Genomic DNA, 21,950 nt, shown 5'->3' with positions numbered 1-21,950 from the left:
CGCGAAGTTTACTACTAAACTAACACCTGTGCTGAGCCGAATGGACAGGCTTGTTAAACGGAAGAGCGAATCGAATCGAACCCAGACCCAAGCGGCCGAAGCAATAAAGAAAGGTCCATTTTCTTTTGGCTACATGGCCTGTGAGTATAACTTAAGGACACTTTGACATACTTCTTAGGAACTTTCTAAAGCATACATGTGGATAATAAGCGGGCAGCAGGTGCTAGATTTTGTACAGAAAGGATAGACATGATATAAATTTCGAATCAGACACTAGTTCCGGGAAGATACAGCCTCGAATGCAATTATGCTCTCTGAACGCAAGGTTGAGAAAGAAGATGGTTGGGTAGGCATGATAAAATCAGTTTCAATCTGGCTTTTACTGAGCTGACTATAAGCCTTTTCATCAGGCGAGAGAGGTGTAAAACTCCTTCTATCTGGGCTGTTGCGAACACGTTTCAATGTCGATTCCATCGGTTTAGAACAGAGTGAACAAACTAGCCCTGCCAGCAATGTGGCGACGCTCAGGAAGCCCTTCTTGCAAAGGACAGTAATGAAGTTCACGAGGTGTGTGGAGTGGTGTGGAAGCTAGAATTTTGCTCAGCTAAGCTGTGGCACAATGCACTCCTGGTTGTAAGTAAGGACGGTGTGACGTTGCTTTGTTAAGGAACACCTACCATGAAACGCTTTTTGTGCCATTCCATAATAAAATATTGGTAGTAACTACGAGGAGTGTTTCATTAAAAATAACAAATCTCCTTACATTCAGGCTTTATATTTATAAAGATATGAATGGGACACTTAAGCTTGATCATAAGGGTGTGATACAATGCCTATATATGTGGAACTAGTCGTTCGCTACTTTACATTCATAGGTCCGTGATGGTTCTTACACAACACCTGGTGGAGTGGTTTATCAGGTAAGCGATGCGCCACCTAGCTGCGATGACAATGGCGCATAAGCCCCTCCAGTGGATAAGGGCTTGTGCCACCCAGGTGGCTTTTCCCGAGCAACCTCTCGCGACCAATCAATAATTTATCCACGATAGGAAGTTTGCTCAAAACGTTGTAGGCAAGTCGTGATGCGCCGCAAAGTCACGTGGCCTTGGTTTCCCCGCTGCTACGTAGGTTGCTTCTTTGGGGATTTCTTTGGATTTTTAGCTCCCAGTAATCGATGCCGACGCACGCTTTTCTGCGACACAGGCTCCTTAACCCTATCGGGATAAAAGAATATGAGGAAGTTTGGGTCATCTTAGCCTCCGACATTACTAGAAGCAAAGTTGCCGCTACTTGTTTCTTCATTTGTGCCAGTTCCTTCCCTCCTTACCCAATGTGGTTTCTGTCATCGCACCTTTATTGGTAAGCAATAATCATGCGTTGAGTGTACCTTCGTAAAGTTTCTTTTTATACGCCTCTGTTTTCTTCGCCCATGTCGGAGACCCAGATGCTGTCGACACCTGCCATACAACTGGTTCCAACCTGCTTGTCTCGACCTTTCCCGAGGCACCGGGAAAGGGCGAGGCAAGCAGGTTGAAACCAGTTGTGTAGAAGGAATCGATGGCATTTGGGCCATGGCCACGTGATCTTCAGACGCCATCCTCCTCTCGACCAATCATCGCCACTTTCCCCGCAACCTGTTTCACCTGCTTTGCTCACCTCGATTAAGTTGCGTGAGAAAGCACCAGACCAGCTTGAGGGAAGGTGACTAAATTGAACTGAATTAAATTAAGTGCCACATGCCACGGCGGGCAAGTTGTGATGACGTCACAAGGCCACGTGGCCTTGTAATAACATCGCTCTCTATATATATCCGCGACTTTTGTGACTAATGGATGTAAAATCGCACAATGTGATGTAGAAAAATGTTGCATTAAAACTGAAATGAATGGCCTCTAGTTTCTACATTTATTATCTTCACTGCAATATTTACTGCTTAGAAGTTCAATGCAGCCTACCTATCAAGATCAATACACTTACAGGATCACTTACCAAGAAGGTAACGGCCGTCGTAAAAATTAGGCAGTAGCTTAGCTCGGCTATTCTAGGTTATGCGCAGCGTGAGCTTTGTTTTACCTGATCCCGAAGTGGTTGCCTGGCAGTTAGCGGTGAACCATAGGAAAAACGAACAGGCGAAGGCCAAGCGCGCAGTGGAGACGCACTGGCACTTTCAGTGAGTTTAACCGTATAGTCCCTCGATCGGCGAGTCTTGGCATTGTCCTGAGGCTGCTGCTGAGAGGCCCCGGCCCGCCGCTCAGCTTCCTGACGACACCGCTTTGCTAGGCGTTCCTCTCGTTGATCTTCCTCTTCGTTCTTCCTCTGGTTCTTCCTCTGGTTCTTCCTCTGGTTAACCGCTAACTGCCAGGCAAAAACTTAGGGATCCGGCAGATTCAACTTTTCCGCTCTTCTGCGCCGCTCAGCAGCGGCTTTGCTTTCCTTCTCCATGGGTGTAGCCTGGCTGTCGTTCCTCATCATCCTCTCCCTCTTCTTGTCGGCTCCGGCGCACCAGCTGCGCAGCTATGACGTCACTCGCTCCTCGCGCATGCGCAGCTTAGTTCATCCACGCTCACGCGAAAGTGGCTCATTCACGGCCAGTGTAGCTCACGCTACCAAACATTCTTCTCCAGTTATGTGTAGCAACTCCCCACTTGTAAGGATAACCTGTCTGTAGTGCTGTACATAGTTCAACTCAGCTCTGGCTTGAGGAGTGTCGAAACTTAAAAGTGAGATCATCCGGAAGAAAAATACACGTGATAGTGATTACGAGGTCGCATGCCGAAGTTATGGTAAAATGGTCATATACAAGCAAATGCACACCGTATCCTAAAAACGCAAAACCACATGTTCCTGAGCCCACTCATCTGAACAAAGGGCTAGAATCTCTAAGCGGTGATTAGGGGCGCCCGCCGTAGCCGCGAAAGAAGACATCGGCTCCTGAGACGGTCCAACAACACTACAGCGAGATCCTTATCTACAGCAAGCTGAATCGGCGAATCTACTACTCAGCACGCACGGAGCTGACACTGGAAGAATCCGAAGCTTGGAGGTAGGTAGAGACGAACACATACCCACACATCATCCTCTCACACCACACAGCCACCACATTATGCCCAAGCACATGCGCTGTATGCTGAGAACACTCTGCACCATGTCACACTACGTGGGCTTGCCAAAGCTTCCAGGCCGTGTCAAAAATCCCAAACCCACGCCTTCAGCAGTCGGGTGGCGGTGCTGTCCAGCTCAAGCGTAGAAGAACAAAGACCGCTGGTTCAGCGGGTGCAGTAAACTGCTAAGGACTAAGCTTGGACTGGGTGCTTGGACTAATGGCCTCTTTCAGAGTTCGGGGCGCGCAAAGCTGCACTCTGCAACCACGCATTAGGAGACGCAGAAATGCATGGCGGCGCACGGTTGGAATGGCGAACGCAATGGAAACCGATATTAGTCTACGACTGTTAGTTCTATAGTGTTTGGCCAGGAAATATGGCTGAATATTAAGGCGAAAGCCTTTAATGTCTCATCGTTGTAAGCAGCAATTGTCGACAGAAATGTCACGCTTTTCAATTGGTCGAAACGGTTGTGAAGTAACAGTGCTCGAATTTCAAATGGGGCCAATTGTACTTTGGGTAGTAAACATGGGTTTTTTTTTCCCGCTAGAGGGCCAACGGAGGCGCATGTGCTTCGTATGGGCTCCGCGTTCGAGCACCTTCTGCAAGGAAAAAACCCAGGATACTTCGACTCCGACACACGGACAAGAAGCGTGAGTCTATACGGCACCTTTCAAGAACTCATTTAAGCAAATCGGAGCCCGGGCGACCGAGCTCCGACTGTCTAAAGCCAGCGTCGCTCCGGCGCCCTAGCTTACCCGAACGCCAGGCCTGGCGCGGCGCGAACGCCACGGCGGCAGTCATGGAGTACGCCGTAGCTGGGACGAACGCCTCCCCAGACGAATTCGAAACGCCCGATTGGAAAACGATTGTGTCTTACCGTAATCAGGACCCCAAAGCTGTGCCATTAACAGCTCAGAAGCCAAATAAGCAAACCGAAAAGTCGAAGGCGCAACCTCTCCCTCCACTCCATCCTAAGAAACCGCTTCCACGACTACCGGAGGAAGACTATAAGATAATCTACAGACCGACGGGTGGCGTAGACATCACGCGCTACACCGAGAAATCCATCCGGCACTATCGCATCAGCTAGCGGCATTACCGCGACCGAGGCTGACAAAGACCAATCCAGAACCATCTGTACAAAGAATGTGTTCACCATATCGACGCCGGTGCAGGCAAACGCACTACGTTACGTCGCAGTCAAACAAATCGAGCTGGAAGGCAAAGACTTCATCATGACGTCGTACATCGCTCCTCCGGACAAGGCCTTGCAGGGCATCATCTACAGGGCTTACGATGGCGAAACGCAGCAAGAAATGATGAAAGAACTTCGCAAAAGAAACCCTGAAATCGTCCAAGCACGAACCATGGGAAGAACATCAAAGTCCCTCCTGCTCCACTTCGACGCGGACGAATTGCCAGATAGCATCATATACTTCAGCGTCCTGTATCCGGTCTACCCCTTCATTCCAAAAGTAGAGGCGTGCACGAACTGCAGAAGAGTCGGACACAGAAGAGACGTATGTCCAGAGCCACCGCAACAACGGTGCCCGTACTGCGGAAACCAGCCCCTCAAAGAAGAAATCTGCGACCCAGTCTGCATTGTCTGCGGAGAAGGGCACCGCACAGGCGATACCAGCTGCAAAAAAAGATTTATACGACCCCACACTAAAACGTCGGAGCACCAATCAAGATCAAAATCCCGGGCCAGCGACGACTCAACATCCACCCAAAGAAAGGACTGCTCGAGCTCCTTCCCGCCCTTGGACAGCGGACGCAGCAGCAGCCGCAGTGGACGCAGCAGCAGCCGCAGTGGAGGTGACAGCGGCACCAGCAGCCGGACGCAGAGCCCCGGACCGAAACAGGTGAGCTGGGCGGGAGTGGCCTCTCACGGAAAGGGGACGGAGCTGCACTTATTACAGTCGAAACTCGATCAGGCACTCCACCACATTCAAATACTTACGGACCGCATCAAACACTTAGAACAGGAAAACAGTAAACTAAAAGCACCCGCCAAATCTAAGGACCCTCCTCCAAAACCACTTGCCGTGCAGGAAGTTACAGAAATGGAAACTACTGTGTCCGCAACAGTCGAAACCCCAGTACGCGTAGTAAACAAGGAAGAAACACCTCGCAAAAAACGAGCAGTAGCTGATGTTAGAAATCCCTCACTGGAGGATAGAGTCCCAAAACTCGAACAAAAAGTGGAAGAGCACAGTCAGAAACTCGATAACGTAACACAAACAGTTGAAAATTTATCACAAAGACTCGAACACATACAGGATGTAAATCACAAGTTCGGGGTAATCGACACCATTTTACAGGAAATTTTACGTCGGCTTCCCCCGTCAGCTCAAGGGGCCCCAATCGATCTATCCCAGCAAAATGGCCAATCCTAAAACCATAATAATTTGGCAGTGGAACTGCAGATCTATGCGCAACAAAAAAGCAGATCTGCAGTTACATATTCAATCGCAATTCGAAAAACCTGACGTAATAGCGATCCAAGAACCCAGAATATCTCGACTAAAACTTCCAGGGTACCGCGAAGTTCTGCCATGTCACATCACAGAACAACTTTTAACCACTACGATGGTACATAGAAACCTTACCGTGGTTAACCACGAAATTGAAAACGTAGAGCTCGACTGTATATTAATCGAAATTTTACCCAGCAAAAGAAACTCCTCTTCTCTGTTCATACTGAACGCATACAGCCACCCCAGTGCGCAGGCTGGACCAGCGAAAGCCGCTATACTGAAAGCCCTACAAATTGCAGGCCAAAACCCAACCCTAATTGTGGGCGACTTCAACGCTCAACACGTGCAATGGGGACACGCAACTATATCTAAGAAAGGCACGGCCCTAATTGATTTTATCCAGCAAAGAGGGCTAACCCAATACACGGATTCCATGCAACCTACCAGGATAGGTAACAGCGTGTGCAGGGACACGTGCCCGGACCTCACGATAGGCAAAAATCTCCCAGACTTAAGCTGGAGCAACACCAGACAAAATCTGGGAAGTGACCATTATATCATAGCATCTAAAATCGCCATTGCCAATCTCAAACCCCAACCCAGAAAAAACAAGATCACCGACTGGGACAAACTTAGGACGATCCGCGACCAAAATCAGGAACCGATCACAGACCTAGAACAGTGGACACAAACCCTCCTATCAGATGTGGGAAAGGCCACTAAAGAACTAGTACATGACCTAGACGTAATTGCGATTGACAGCAGACTTACACACATGTGGGAGGCAAGGCAAAGCCTAGAAAAAAGATGGCTTAAACAAAAATACAACAAAAAGCTTAGAAACAAGATACTCACACTCACAGAAAAAATTCAACACCACGCCGCAGAAATCGCAAGGCAGCAATGGGACCATATCTGCGAAAATGTAAATGGCAATCTAGGCACGAGAGAGACGTGGAATCTTCTGCGGCATCTCCTTGATCCGGAATCAAATAAAGCTACGACTCAAAGGGAAATCACCAAAATTTTAAACATGGACCCAGGCACGAATCAAGACATTATCAACACGCTACAGCAGAAATACTTCTGCACAACCAGAGAGACGCAGTCACTACCAGATTATAAAGGACAACCTAACCCCCTCCTGGACGCTGACATAACAATAGCGGAAATAAGAGCAGCCCTCCATAAGATACGCACGACATCCGTCCCGGGAGAAGACGGCATTAACAATAAAACACTCAGAAACCTAGATGATGCTTCCATCACAGCCCTCACGCATTTTGCGAACGAGTGTTGGAAGGAGGGAAAACTCCCAGCGGCTTGGAAACATGCAATCGTTAAATTCATCCCAAAACCGCGCAAAAAGCTCGCACTCGAAAACCTCAGACCTATTTCGCTTACATCTTGCATAGGAAAACTGATAGAGCACGTCATACTAGACAGACTCCAGTCTCACATGCAACAAAGAGAATTTATATCCACACACTATGATTGGCTTTAGAACACATTTATCAACACAGGACACGATGCTCAGACTAGCAAACGAAGCCCTATCTCAGGAGCAACAAAGGAGCACCAGGGCAATCCTAGCTCTAGATTTAACAAAAGCGTTTGATAACGTCAAACACAAATCAATCCTAGAATTTCTTTCACCGCTGAATGTTGGCGAAAGAGCGTTTAACTACATCAAGGACTTTCTCTCCGATAGAACGGCTAAAATTCAAATTGGCGCAATCAAATCCGACACCTTAAGTTTAGGAGACAGAGGAACGCCGCAAGGATCGGTCCTCTCCCCCTTCTTATTCAATATAACCCTCATCAAAATGGCACACGCACTCGCAAAAATCCCAGACCTAGAACACTCTTTGTACGCGGACGATATCACCATTTGGACCACCAAGGGGAGTATCGCCACAATACAAGATACGCTACAACAAGCGGCAGATGTAGTAGTAGAGGAGGCACAAGCCGCAGGACTCGCGTGTTCTCCCCAAAAATTTGAAGTCCTCATCCAACACCCAAAACGTCAAAGGAAAAATAAAGCGCCTGAGATCAAAATCCACGCGGAAGGGGCAACCATACCAGAACTGGACACACTAAGAATCTTAGGAATGCTGATACAGTCAAACGAAAAAAAAACGACACGTTAATTAAGAAACTGAGAAACACTGTCAACGAAATCTCCTTCCTCATCAGACGCATCGCGAATAGGCGAGGAGGAGTTAAAGAAGCCGAGACCAGGAGACTAATAAAAGCCTTCGTTCTCAGCAGGGTCAACTACGCTACACCATACGTCACCCTCACAGTAAGAGAAAGAGACGACCTGGATTCTCTAATTAGACAGTCATACAAAATTGCGCTGAACCTCCCTCGTCATACTCCAAATGAAAAACTATTACAGTTAGGAATTCATAACACCTTAGCGGAAATGACAGAAGCACACCTCACCGCACAATATGAAAGACTATCAGGCACTGAAACGGGACGTTTCATCCTAAAGAAAGCAGGAATACAATATGAAGGAATCCGTACACCCACCTTGCCAATTTCAAGACACGTGCACGAACATCTAACAGTCCCTCTTCTGCCCAAAAACATGCATCCACACTACAATACAGACAGAAGAAAGGCTAGGGCACAAACATTTCACGAAAGATTTTCAGTTGAGAAAGACACGGCGCACGTGGACGTGGCAGAACATGCGGACAGAGACGCCTTTTCTCTGGCAGATGTCGATCATCGAGGTTCTCCCCTTGCATCGGCGACAATAGATAAAACAAAATTTCCGGAGGAGGCCGAAGAAGCTGCCATAGATTTAGCCATTACCTCCACCACTGCCAAATACATCATAAGTAACTCCAAAACAGCAATTCGAAATTTTGCAAAAGGAAGGGCCCACTCGGCAGCCATAAAAATCTTACAAAAAATCTCCAATACCCGCCAGATAACATTGATCTGGGTCCCCGCCCATTCGGACCATCCTGGAAACGAGGCGGCGCACCAATTTGCCCGAGGATTCGTGGTTAACCGGGAGGTGCGCTACCCCGAGCTCAGGTCGGCCAAGGAGCGAATGACAACCTACAAAGAAATTACTACCCACTTCAAGAAAGAAAGACAGATCTTCCCAGAGCCACATAAATCCCTCAGTAAAACACAACAAGTCAGTTGGCGGCAGCTCCAAACAGACAATTTCTTTAATCCGTACATGTACTCCATATGGTTCCCCGAGCAGTACAGCCCCGTCTGTTCTCTCTGTGGGCACCAAAAGGCAGACACACCGCACATCCTATACTCATGTACTCAAGACAAGCCATCGCACAGTCTGCAGCTCTCTACCCAATCTCAGCGGGAGGCCGCGCTGCTCAGCTCGGACCCGGAGGTTCAACTTCGAGCCACAGAGCGAGCCGAAGAGGTCGCCGAACGACATCGTCGGTCGGCCACCTGGCGTCCGGCCTAGAAGAGGAGCCCACCGCGGGGAGGGGAACATGACCCCAATCCGCGCCTAAGACCTCTTCTTTAATAAAGTTTTCCTCCTCCTCCTAGTAGCCATGCAACTAATTGAAGGGATCATGTAGTGATGCTCCAAGTAAGTGGGACTGAGATAAGTTAATTACTTAATTACCAAATTAGGCTAATTAACTTTTCTAGTCAGGCCATATAAATAAATAAAACCGAGTAGGAAATTGGTCGAGCTCGGGAATCGAACCCCGGTCTTCGGAGTGCGAGACGAGCATGCTATCCACTCCGCCATGCCAGCTCGATGGTTTGGAATGAACAAAGGCGCGTCTAGTGAATACGGTGTCCTCACTCACTCCCATCCTCCTCCCTTCCCTTCCGGCGAGGTTTAGGTGTCCACCGAGATATGAGAGACAGATACATTTCCTTTCCTCAAAAACCAATTTACTGACGAGCGAGGCGTAGAACCGAATGGGCGATGGCGTTCTATGGACTCCCTGGCAGCGTTGCATGACGCTGTCGCGTTAGAGGCGAAGCTTAACATCTTAGCCACACATCAGTGACCGCACTTTAGGGTAAAAAAGTGCCCCCCTGAATTTTGACGAATGTCCACAGAGATATGTGAGACCGTTACTGCGTAATTTCCTTTCCTCGAATACAATTTTCATTTTCTTCATTACGGCCCATCTTTGTCTTTCTTCTTTCACTCCCACTTCCTCTCTTCCTCTACGGTGAGGTTCAGGTGTCCACCGAGATGACAGAGAATTACTGCGCCATTTCCTTTCCTCAAAAAGCGTTGCGTTCAAAGGGAAACGCATCGCGCCGAACGGGTGGTGGACTCCCTGGCAGCGCTACAACACGCTGTCGCGTTCCGCTCCTAAAGAAGAAGCTTAAGCGTCATTAATTAGCAGTTAATTAGTATTCACACATTAATCAGTAATTAACAATTAATTAGTGATTTGTTATCACTTAGTAATTAGTACTCAATTATATGTGACGCCACCAGTGCCACAGAAGCAGCAAAAGTGGTGCGGAAAACGCTTTCGCCTCTACGCACTTTAGACAGTCAAAGTGCCCCCTGAACTTTTTCTACCTCCCACAACCACTCTTTTTAGTCATAAAGAATAAGTGTGTTGGAAATTACAAGTCCTCTGAAAGAGTGGAACTTACTTGCGTACAATTTTTTTAACTTTTGCACCTTTTATTCATACGTATTCGGAATTGGCATTTCTGTACCTCTGAAACCACTTAAATATAATTGTTTTTGCTTCTTGAGGTCTGAAATGGTTCCAGCAGTACCAGAATAAACATAATGTTTTCCTTGTTAGGAGCCAGGTCGTGTAGAGCGAATTAGCTTTCGAGGATGGAGAGACTTGAAAACGAAACGACGTGATCTATCATCGCATCAAATTCACAGAATACCGACTAACACTTGAAAAGAGAAGCACTCAGTTTTTTTTCCGCCTGAATTGTAATATTTTTCTGACCTTTCTTTTATCTGCCTGAAGTTTCGCACCATACTGAATTTCCACTGTCACATTTTCTATCTTCGTTTCCTGTACCATTTGCGTCCAGAAATAAGACGGGCTCCTTGCACTCTGGAAAGGAGCCGGTGCTTCGATGAGCAAATGAATGTGTGCTCAGTGCGTAGGGATCAGTTAGAGAACGGAACCGAGGGAAAGGAGGCGAACTGCTGGAACAAAGAAAGCGCGTTTGCGCTCCCATTCTCGTACAATGGATAACAAAGACGGAGAGAAAGAGATACGGTCGTTCGCATCGGTAATTGCTGTATAGAGAGACATGATTGATTGTATGAACAACAATGTTGAAAATACTACGGGAACAAATGAAACATGTGTGCAGATGAGAGACTGATTGGGCAACGTGCCGGGGGACCAAAGAGAAGCAGGGTAGGGTGGGAGTTCGTGCGAAAACCCCCAACTCAGAGCAAGGCACGGCGAAATGTACTAGCGGCACCCGCCATCTCCACAGGCATGTTGATAGACACGTGAAGAATTTAAAAAAAGCAACAATAATTTGTGCTTGAAAAGTTACACAAACCCAGAGGAACCCGCGCCGCTCTGCAGCGCTTATTTCCAGTGATCAGAAACGGGATTCGCGAAGTCTGCATAATCAAATTTGGAAGCCCATCTGCAGTGCGCTCGCCTCAGTGCAGAAATGTTTAAAAAATGGGCAAGGAGAAATTTAATGCTTAAATGGCTTGCATGCGAAATTAGGAATTTTGTACGCGGGTGCTTAAGTGAAAGAATATAAAAGTGAATCTCGTAAAAGCAGTCGTCTTACTCTGACAGCATTGAGTTCTACTGAATACTGATGCTATCTTATAGGAATTTTTCGTGTGCTGGAAATATTTACGAAGCTGGAGGTGAGAAGAAAGTCTTTAGTGGGCTCGGCAGCAGCGCATCGGAAACGATGTTCAACAGCCATTTTTGCTTTATTCTTCAGGATTATTCTTATATGCCTACTAAATGCTTCCGCAGCGATAACCGCTGCCTACTGCTGCTGCCTTGCCCACTATGCATTGCGTACTTTTTATCTGATGTTTGTTCATTCACAGAAGATCTATTACCGTGCGGTGACATTGAATCTAACCCCGGTCCAACACAGGAGGAAATGTTGCTTGAGCTTGTTTGAGGCAAAACCAATATGACTGCCTTTAGTAACATGTTACTGGAAAAACAGAATACGCTCGAGGATAAAATTGGAGGTTTAGCTGTTCGCATTGACAACCTGGAAGACAAACTATCCTGTCTGGCATCAATAAACAAAGTGGTCAGTGATCTAAAACCAACGGTAGCTCAAATTGAGCAAGATAATTCACACATGCTAAAAAAATTGATGATTTAGAAAACAGGAGCAGGAGAAATAGCTTGATTGTTTATGGTTTGAAGGAGGGTGACGAAGAAACTCCTACCAGTCTTCAGAATGCGATCCGGAAAGAACTCTCTGAAGAAAAATTGGAAGTTGAAATCAATAGCATAGAATGGTGTCACAGGCTGGGAAAAAAGAAGAAAGATCAAAGCCGCCCCGTAAGTATGAAGTTTGAGGATTACAGAGGAAAACTTGCGGTGTTACAGGCTTGTTCGAAGCTGAAATGAACCGAATTCTCTGTGGCTGAAGACTTTTCCAGCCGAGTTCGTGAAATTAGAAAAAAAAGCTTTGGCAAAGCTGTGCAGTGGAGAAGGCTAACGGCGCTAAAGCCCAATTGATATTTGATAAGCTGGTTATCGCGGGGCTATGTTCGGATGGGACGAAGTGAAGAATGAGCGCTATTGTATATCGAAAAAGAGGGAATGACAGATGCATATTATGAACAAAAGGTTCACACTGATAAACGTCAACTGTCGAAGTATTGTCAGCAAAGCTACGGAACATGAGGGCCTGCTGTTGACGCATGATGTAGAAATCGCTGCACTCACTGAAACCTGGTTGGGAAAACATAGTTTTGACAGCGAATTCGTACGACAAAACTACAAAGTTTTTCGCAAAGACCAAGATGGAAGGGGCGGTGGAGTGGCCATACAGTTCAAATCTTCACTGCAAGTCTTCAGAATGCCAGGTATTGACCATGTAGAAGGCATCTTTTGTAAATTTTACAAAAACAATGTTCGTTACGTTTTAGGAGCCGTGTACAGGCCACCCAATTCCTCTGTAGCACTCCTAGTGAGTCTAAAAAAATATATTGAGCGCCATACAAAACAAAATGATAGGCTAATCTTGACTGGTGATTTTAATTTACCAAACATAGACTGGACTGCCTTTTCGTATTCTAATAACATCATTGAGCAAACTATGCTTGATATTTCCATTGCCCTTGACCTGCTTCAGGTAGTTACAGATTCTAATGGAGTCCACAATGGTTCATATTCAATTCTTGATCTATTTTTTGTAAATGGTACTGATAAAGAAAACGTCGAATGCTATGTAACGACCGGTATTTCTAAATACAAAGCTGTTGTACCAGCATTGACGAATGCAAACTTTGATCACCGAAATACTGTCAGTTTCTTTCCTAATTTTTCTCGTGTACATGATGAATTTATTCTTGATATGCTTGACTTTCATTACGGCCACTTTATAAATTTTAATGGAAATGTGAATGACTTATGGCTATTTTTCAAAACTGTTGTCTTTCAGTGTATTGAACGCTTCGTTCCAAAAATTGCAAAAAAGTCCCCAAAATGTAACCCTTGGATAACACGAGAGGCATTACGCTCACAACGAAAGCTAAAAAGAATGGAAAAAAAAGATTAAGAGCAGGAAACTATTCCCAAACGATCATTGATGAACAAATAGAAAAACTAAAACAGCTGATTGCCCATGACAAGGAAAAGTATTTTTTCTACTCAGCTACCTACCTTCATTAAAACATGCCCTGGAAAATCCTGGAGGCAGATAACTCCAGCTTCACAATCTCATGATACTTTCAAAGTAAATGGGATATGTGAGCGTGATGATGCTTTGGTTTCCAGGGCTTTTAATGACTACTTCAATTCGGTGCTTACGCGGGATGGCAGCTCTCTTCCCTGCTATTCCGTGAACTTGCCTTCAATTCCTGATGTGATTTCCGAGGCAGGTGTTCTCAATTTATTAATGAAGCTTGATGTAAAAAAATCTCCCGGACCAGATGACATTCCCAACGCATTCCTGAAGCGTTATGCAGAATGGTGTGCCAAGTATTTATGCATGTTATTTAACAAATCATTAAATGAAGGATCATTACCGGATTACTGGAGAACGGCAAGAATTAAACCAATTTACAAAACTGGAGACAAAGCATCTATTCAGAATTACCGTCCGATATCGTTAACATCTACAGCATGCAAGTTTTTAGAACACATCATTCATAAACATATAGCAGATTTTCTTGAACAAAACAATTTTCTAACTAATGCACAGCATGGCTTCAGACGAGTATTTTCCACTGCCACTCAACTAGTACAAACTATACATGATTTTGCGCAGGCAATAAATGAAGGAAAGCAGACTGATGCTATATTTATGGACTTTAAAAAACGCATTTTATAAAGTTTCGCATAACAAGCTTCTTCACAAATTAGGTAATGTACTAAAAATTGACAAATTACTCGCACGAATAACAGCCTACTTAAGAAACCGTCGTCAGTTTGTAGTAGCAAATAATTCCCCTTCCCCTCCAGTTCCTGTTGATTCCGGCGTTCCCCAAGGATCTGTTCTTGGGCCGCTTCTCTTCTTGATTTTTAATAATGATATTGTCGATAACATCTCAGTTTCTGTTAGATTGTATGCTGGCGATTGTGTGTTATATGAGAAGATTACTACTACTGAGGACCAAGTCCGGTTAAATAACAATTTCACTAAGATTATAACATGGTGTGGCCAATGGCAAATGTGCGTAGATTATGATAAAACAGTGTTTATGCGCATAACTCAGAAAAAGAAGCCTCTTTTGTTTAACTATACTGCTAAAAACAATGTTCTCTCTCAAGTGAATACATACAAACACCTTGGCCTGCGGATCTGCAATAACCTCTCCTGGACAGAGCACGTTGACAATGTTGCAGCTAATGCCCTACGCAAACTATTTTTCCTCCGACGTGCTCTGAAGCTCGGCTCCCCCAGTGTACGTTCACTTTCATATCACACTATTATTCGCCCTATGTTAGAATATGCCGTCATAATCTGGGATCCTTTCACTAAATCTAACATTCCTAAATTAGACCGAGTCCGAAAGAAAGCAGCACGGTTTATTTACAATTCATATAACCGCACATCTATCACTGCACTTCTTAATCAAAGTGGTTTGTTTCCAGTCTCTCACAGAAATTGCATCTGTCGTCTAAAATTCTTTTTTTCAGTTAATAAAAGGCCAGTACAATATTGACACATCCAATATTATATCGCTCTCCTGAGGGTACAACACAAACAGCGCCATGATTTTACAGTAACACCTTTAAATGCACGAATTAACACCTTTAAGTACTCCTTTTTCCCCAGAACGATTACAGACTGGAATAATCTAGCTAATGATGCAGTAACCCAGACTTCACTAAAAAGGTTTGAAAGCAACCTTTTAACTTTTATATATTGTCGTACCGCTACATTTCTGTGTTTTGTTTGTACTTTTTACAATTGTGTTCTTGATCTTAAATTGTTGATCAATTGTTCTTGAATTGTTTCTTTGTTCCTGAGATCATTTTGTTCTTTCCAGCATTTATGGATTTCTATATTGTGTGCCCACCCTGCGAAGGTCTTGCAAAAGATCGCCGAATCAATAAATAAATAAATAAAATAAAAATAAACACAAGTGGCGTACCAACAAGCATCGTAGAGCATTGTATTTGCCATTCCGCTGCAGTCGCCTGTCCGCGCAGTTATACCTTTGCATAGGAGCCCAAGAAAGTAAATCGGTGCGCAAGTGGCTAGCGATTTCGATAGTTTCGTTTTTCAGCCGGACCTACTTTTATGGGTTCTGCTTAGCACACCAAGCTTTCCCATTTGCTTGTATGGTTCCGTAATACGCTAATAGTTGGAAGAAATGTCGTGGTTTCAATTCTACTTTCCGTGCGCAATAAGGAAACAACAACTGCCTTGCGCTTTTCTGCGTGTAGCACATGCGAGTGAGAAAGAAGAATTCAACAATGTAAGAAGAAGATGATTGAGGAAATTTCTAGATTGGCCTTACTGTTGGCATCCAGTTTCCTTAGTTATAAGGATGAGGAAAGTGGACATCATTGTGAGCAAAAGATAAAAAATACTGGAGGGCATGCTTAAGCTCTAGCTCAAGGGTATGACGCGAGATCGTGATGGGTTATTTCCCGCGTACGCAGAAGGTCACTCTTTACGTTCAGAGACCCCTGGGAATCCTCATACGACTTTTGGCGCAATGATGCAAAGCTTGACCGATGCGCCACTGCCCTGTGATGGCAGGTGCTGTCAGCCTGTGCGGCACTGGTTGATGTTCCCGAGTGACGAATCATTACTTTGACCGCCACTCGTCACGGTGGACAGTTTGCTTACTATCTGGAGGGCAGGTTGCGATCATGCCTTAAGTTCACGTGACATAAGCGGCCTACCTGCCTCATAAGTTGCTCTCTGAGGACCACCTGCCAGTCACGCTCATGATTTTTCATTCATTACGCCGGAACGGTATCTTCAAGGCAATTGGGCCTTTAACGCTATGGCATTAAAAAATTACTGTGTGGGGACACTGCTCAAATGCTCCAAACTCGAATACGATGGGCACAATCCGGGAGAGACAAAATCCTCTGCATTTCATCGGGCTGCGCTTATAGAGGCGCCGGAAGCGATAAGAAGTAAAATTATATGTCTGTTCCTCTCAGTGACTTTAACTAATAAACTTTGCACAGCCACATCTGATCATAAATCAAGGTTGGAGATTTCTCCTCTAATACTGAAGAGAAAAGCGCACCGTGTTTGACCACCTGAATAAAAATTAATTTCCAAATTACATTACTAACAAAAGAGACCACGGGCAGGAAATGGATGATTGTGCCGGGTGGGTAAGTGAAAGGGGCGCCTGCAGGTTCATGCATACCAAATTGCCGTTACAAGCATTTTAATCAGAACGCAAAGCCAAATTTCAGGCGCGTCTTACGTGCGTATTCTGAGGCCAAGCGTCAGCGCCAAACCCGCCCTATCAAATAGCATTACTTCATTCTTATCACTCGCTTGAATAAGCTTTCGGAATTGCGGCTTCATGGGCTATATCAAACTCCTGTTGCATACACATAATAAAATCCTGCATTTTAACTGTTAGCAAGCATGCTAGTTCTCTTGGAAGCAATGAGAAAACATTCCGCTGAACGTGCGCGTTGCTACACTATCACGCTGAAATTCCTTCGCTAAGTTTAGCTTGACTACAACTTGGGCCAACCGTTACCTCTATCTGAAGCAGCTCGCTCCAGGAAAACGTGACACCTACACCTACCGAATCAGAGCTATTAGAACAGAAAACCTTACAGAGATTCAGCTGTTTCCCTGGGCGTGGACATGGAGTGGCCCATAGTCTTGTTTCCGGGTGTCAAAGGCCACGCAATAAATATTAACTGTTGAACATGTTCCCAATTATATCGAAATTACAAACATCGTGCCTAAAATCCAAGGAACAGAATAAAATCTCTACTTAGCTGCAGAGTCGCACAAAGATAGGCTGCTTTCTTTTATCAAGAAAAGGGTCAATGACCCGTCTTTTCTCAAGAAAAAGGCCAATGACCCGAAAAAAGAAATCCCTTAGTGTGAAAAGATAATAAGCGACAACATCTCAAGCTAAACCTAGTTGTATAAGTCCCTTGACCCTCATTGTGACCTGGCTGAACTCCGCAGTGATTTCAATCTCTGTGACTGCCTCGCCCATTTTTCCACGCGGAGATTGCGATCGGCAAACCGCTTGGTCGATGCCGATGGAGGCGTCACGAAATTGTCCAGGGATCAGCAACGAACGTGTTTCCTCAGTAAGTGACGAAAGTAAACGACAACGAGAACGCTGTGCGACCACAACAACCTTCATATATCTTCCTCTTGATTGAAAGAGCACTAAAACTTGATAAAGACCTGAAGTTGCCTTTTCTTTTTCCTGTTTTTGTCCTTGTGTCGTTCTATCGATTTCGTTTGGTACTTGGTACATGCTTTCGACAAACTGCAGACAGGCGCGCGAAAACGTGGGTGGAGATAAACAGAATCCTACAATGGTGTACTCACACAAAACTCGACGCAGCCACCCCCTTTCGCTAAACAGAATGCGGCGGATACGACGATTTAGTCTTTTGTCTGGAGCATTAGTTGTACTGTTTCATGTTCGTGGGAGGGCACTGACTCGCTCACTTTCTCTTTTTTTCTCTTCGCATGCCACTTCTGAAACTAACCGTTCCTCTTTATCCCTGTATTTCTCTTGGCGTTCCTTCTTTGTGTGCTTTGTGCTCATGAAGAAAATAATTGTCCACATTTCTGTCTGAAATTCGTCAGCAATTTCTTTTATTGATGCCTTTCAGCTGTATTTTTCGTACTTGAACTACAATTCTTCAGTTTATTCTGGCGCGCAGAGGCTGTATGTCCCTCCCAAGCTTTGGTTAAACTGGATTGACTCCATACTGAAAAACAGACTGTGCGCCGATGTGCGATATAAAAGTACATACGAATAGAAATGTTAAGAATAGAGAAAGGAAATACGAAACATTTATGACAGATACTGGGAGCACAATCAACATTGAACAAAATGGGTTTGCAATGCCGACAAGCATATATACGATATGCAGCTCCCTTCAAGTGCTAGGGGATACACTTGAGAGACTACTAAAAGTATAAGGGATGGGGGCGCGGGGTCAAAGTGTCACAGTTTTATTCCATCTTCATTTCTTCTTTTCGAAAAGTGGTGACTCCCTCGGGCCTTTGTATCCTCTTTGAGGCTAAGAGCAGCCCAGTACTGGCTGTAAAAACGGTTCAAAGATGCTGCTTCGCACTTTAACACAGGTACTTGCCATGTATCTAATCGTGGCGTTCGAAGTGCGAACGCAAGCTACACCAACACTCCGTCTTTGCGTGCCTTCGCGTTTCTTTGGGCAAGACTGTGAATGTAGTTAAATATTACTCGAACAGACCGGTATGTGGAGGGTTTCGCTGGGCCTAATTCCGCGGCAAAGGAAGTATTTTTACGTACGACCAGTATACAACGCGTCGTTGCAATCTCGAGACATCTAAAACGAGGCCATTCCTGAGCCTGAGAGCGAAGCAGGCTCCGGAACCTCTCCTCCCCTACACCTTGTATCTTTGCCCATGCAATCAGTCCGCGCATATTTCTATGCTACTATTTTTCTTATCTTTTGGAAAATCGATGCCCCCGGATGAGGTCCTGTCAGTGAAGTAGCGTGTAAAGCTGTTTTCATCAGACAACTCGATATCCCATTTCGCGAAACCAACCTTCCATGTTCCCGTCTATGCTCAGCGAGCTCTTTAGTGTGATGAACGATGTTGTGAGAGGCAGAAAAAGACAACAAAAGGATTTCATTCGGTTTATCGGGGCTTAACATCCCAAAGCGACTCAGGCTATGAGGGACGCCGTAGTGAAGGGCTCTGGAAATTTCAACCACCTCGGGTTCCTTAACGCGTACCGATATCGCACACTGCACGAGCCTCTAGAATTTCGCCTTCATCGAAATTCGACCACCACGTACAGGATCGATTCCGCATCTTTCGTGTCAGCAGCGGAACGCCATAACCACTCAGCCACCGCGACGGCTAATGGAATGATATTTCATCGTACGAATTCACTGCTTTGGTGTTACTCGATTCAAGTAATAAATCATAAAAACAATGCTAGGTGTGCACATTTACAAAGTCTCACCGTTTTTGAAGTTGCCCGAAAGAACATAGGAGGCAGAAAAAATTCTTAGGACGATTACGTTCCTCCCTAATTTGAAAGTTCAGCGCATTTTTGCCGGTGTATAAAGCTTAGGTTGCTGGTTATTTCACTTTGCTTGGTCATTCGGCACCTCTGATGACGATATTAGTTCTTTAGTAGTATTAACTGATGATGACGACGATGTGCAATGCACACTATGCGAGAAGGTGTATATTAGTCTGATAGCACTATCATGTGAAGAAGACGATATTGTCCAGTGCATCGCGCGAGTGTGTTGCAGGTTAACGCGATGCCCGATCGGCTGCCGCGATAGCCAAGTGCTCTCACGCAGTGGCCAGTGAAGTTGATCTTTTCGCGAAGGCGCGGCTTGGAATTCCAGTCACGGCAATTTTTATTTTCCCTTATTAATTTACGGTTAGGCTGAATTACACCAACGGCAGTACCGCGGCTCCATCCCCGAAGGATCGCTTAAGACTCGCCTTCTACAAACACAGCCTGTACAAGCACGGGACCCACATGTATCGTAGAGCCTCGAGCCGTATTAGCTTCTTCAGCGTAAATGTCCATGGGCCCGCTTTCCTCAGCCATTTCCCAGCTATATATTTGACCACATCCAGCACTGGCTTTTCGCTTGTAACGCAGAAAAGCCCAGCTCCTTTCGAAAATGTGGTGCGGTGACTTTGAACGTTCTTTTACGATGACAAGCTTGATCATAAGGGTGGCGTTAACCTTTCTGAACGGCACACGACTTGACTCGGAGCTTCTGTAGTGGCACTGTGTTAGTTTTGCGCCATTACAGAGGAACACTGCCCAACGCGAGACTGTCCTGGGTATATCCGCGTCTCCACCCTCGCCGATGAATCACATAGAAACACCTGAACAGGAAGGCAAAATATTTTAGAATTGACAGCTTGGCCTTCGGCAACAATGTCAAACTGTTTGATATGCTATGCTTTCACAGTGCGCATTACGACTTGGACACTCCATGCAACTGACTGTACTACGACATGATTGTCTTCCATCTTCACTCTCTCATTATACACTTTTTCTTTCGCTCTACGGTATAAGATAGCAGACAGAGAGGCGTTCCTCCGTGACACCACACCAAGCCTTCCGACATTAAACTTTTTTATTAATATGGACGTTTTGCTTTTTTTGTCGATCATTGCGCTTCCTATTGGTGCCTGTTTTTCTAGGCACTCTTCCTCGCTCTCTTCCGAATTCTCTCTAGTCCACTTCCAATGCTATGTTCATTATGGTCGTGTTGTAGTTGCCTGCGCCGCACAGGGCTTCGTTATGCCATTATGATGAATACCGAATCTATCTTCACGAATCGCACACCACCGAACAAAGTACGGATAATAGGCTGGCATTAGGGAGTTCCTTAAGGTTAATATACCGATACAAGCGAGTAGGAATCTAGGGATGATAAAACGTTTGATTTCACAGTTACATCGCAAGGATATTATATACCGCCTAGAAATTAGGCGCTGGGTATGTATGGTTCTGTTGTCTAGATCCGGCACGTGTAACGGCGTATAAGGAGAGAAAAAGAATGCCTGAGATAGGCATCGATGAACCCGGAAACTATGTTCCTCTGACCGATAAGTCTAATTTTCATTTCTCACGAGGTAGTCGTGGTACCCTGATAGGGTGACATCATACAGCCTTCTAATTAGGTCGAAATAATACTCATATGAAGATGTCCAACTACAGGAACAATGCAAAACCTTTCCGAGAGACGGAGCCTTGAAAATAGCAAGCATATATTTCACTATCTCTATTAATTTATTCAGATTGGACAAGATCCTTTTTTTAGTAAAAGGAATATACGAGGCTTGTTCGCTGCTTCTCTGTACTTAAATGGGGGAAACTAATTAAACCAATGTAGTTTTAGTGCCAAGCGGTTCAAGAGGTTTTGCTTGAATATCATCATGAACAACCGGTAGGCAAACATGGATAATCACAGCTGGATGCGATTTATAAGTAGGGCGCGAAGTACAGCAGTCACGCGCTTTCTTGACGGGTATCCTTTTTTGGAAGGGAGCAGTGTCAGCCGCTGGCATTGCGCTCTATTCTAGGTGACACGAGAACCCAATAACGATTCCTCGTCTCTTAAGAATACAGCACTCATAGGACCGAGTAGCGCTCCGATCCGTGACGATACCTCAACGGCACTAAACGCCTGACTTAGAGGCTTTATCACGTATGAGATACTTGGATGCCTGCCAGAATGGGTATAGGTAAGGAAAATTGGCTCGAAAAAAAACTATACTGCACGATTACCTTCGCGGTATGAAGACATTCAGCCAGAACTCGAGCGGTACAAAATGATGAGGGGAGTTGGAGAGTTTGGCACCTTTCAATAGGGTGCAGAATATCTTCTGCGCTTATGCCGCTACGCCAGGATTTTTACCATGAGCAAACCAGTTAGCTGAAGAAGCCGCCGCGGCCGTCAAATAAGCGGGGAGTGTCTTCGGGTCGTTCCTCTATATCCGCTGGAAATAAAGTTTCACCACGAGCAAACAT

At 45.3% G+C, this 21,950-nt stretch overlaps 1 pseudogene; it reads left to right on the top strand.

Annotated features, from left to right (window-relative positions):
* Positions 1-4,339: 4,339 nt before the first annotated feature.
* On the top strand, positions 4,340-12,361 carry LOC149371138 (uncharacterized; annotated as a pseudogene).
* Positions 12,362-21,950: the final 9,589 nt, after the last annotated feature.

The sequence above is a fragment of the Amblyomma mixtum genome, chromosome 1 (assembly GCF_055824585.1).
Source record: "Amblyomma mixtum isolate Tamu chromosome 1, ASM5582458v1, whole genome shotgun sequence".
Classification (NCBI taxonomy): domain Eukaryota; kingdom Metazoa; phylum Arthropoda; class Arachnida; order Ixodida; family Ixodidae; genus Amblyomma; species Amblyomma mixtum.
This window is presented reverse-complemented; position numbering and strand designations above follow the sequence as displayed.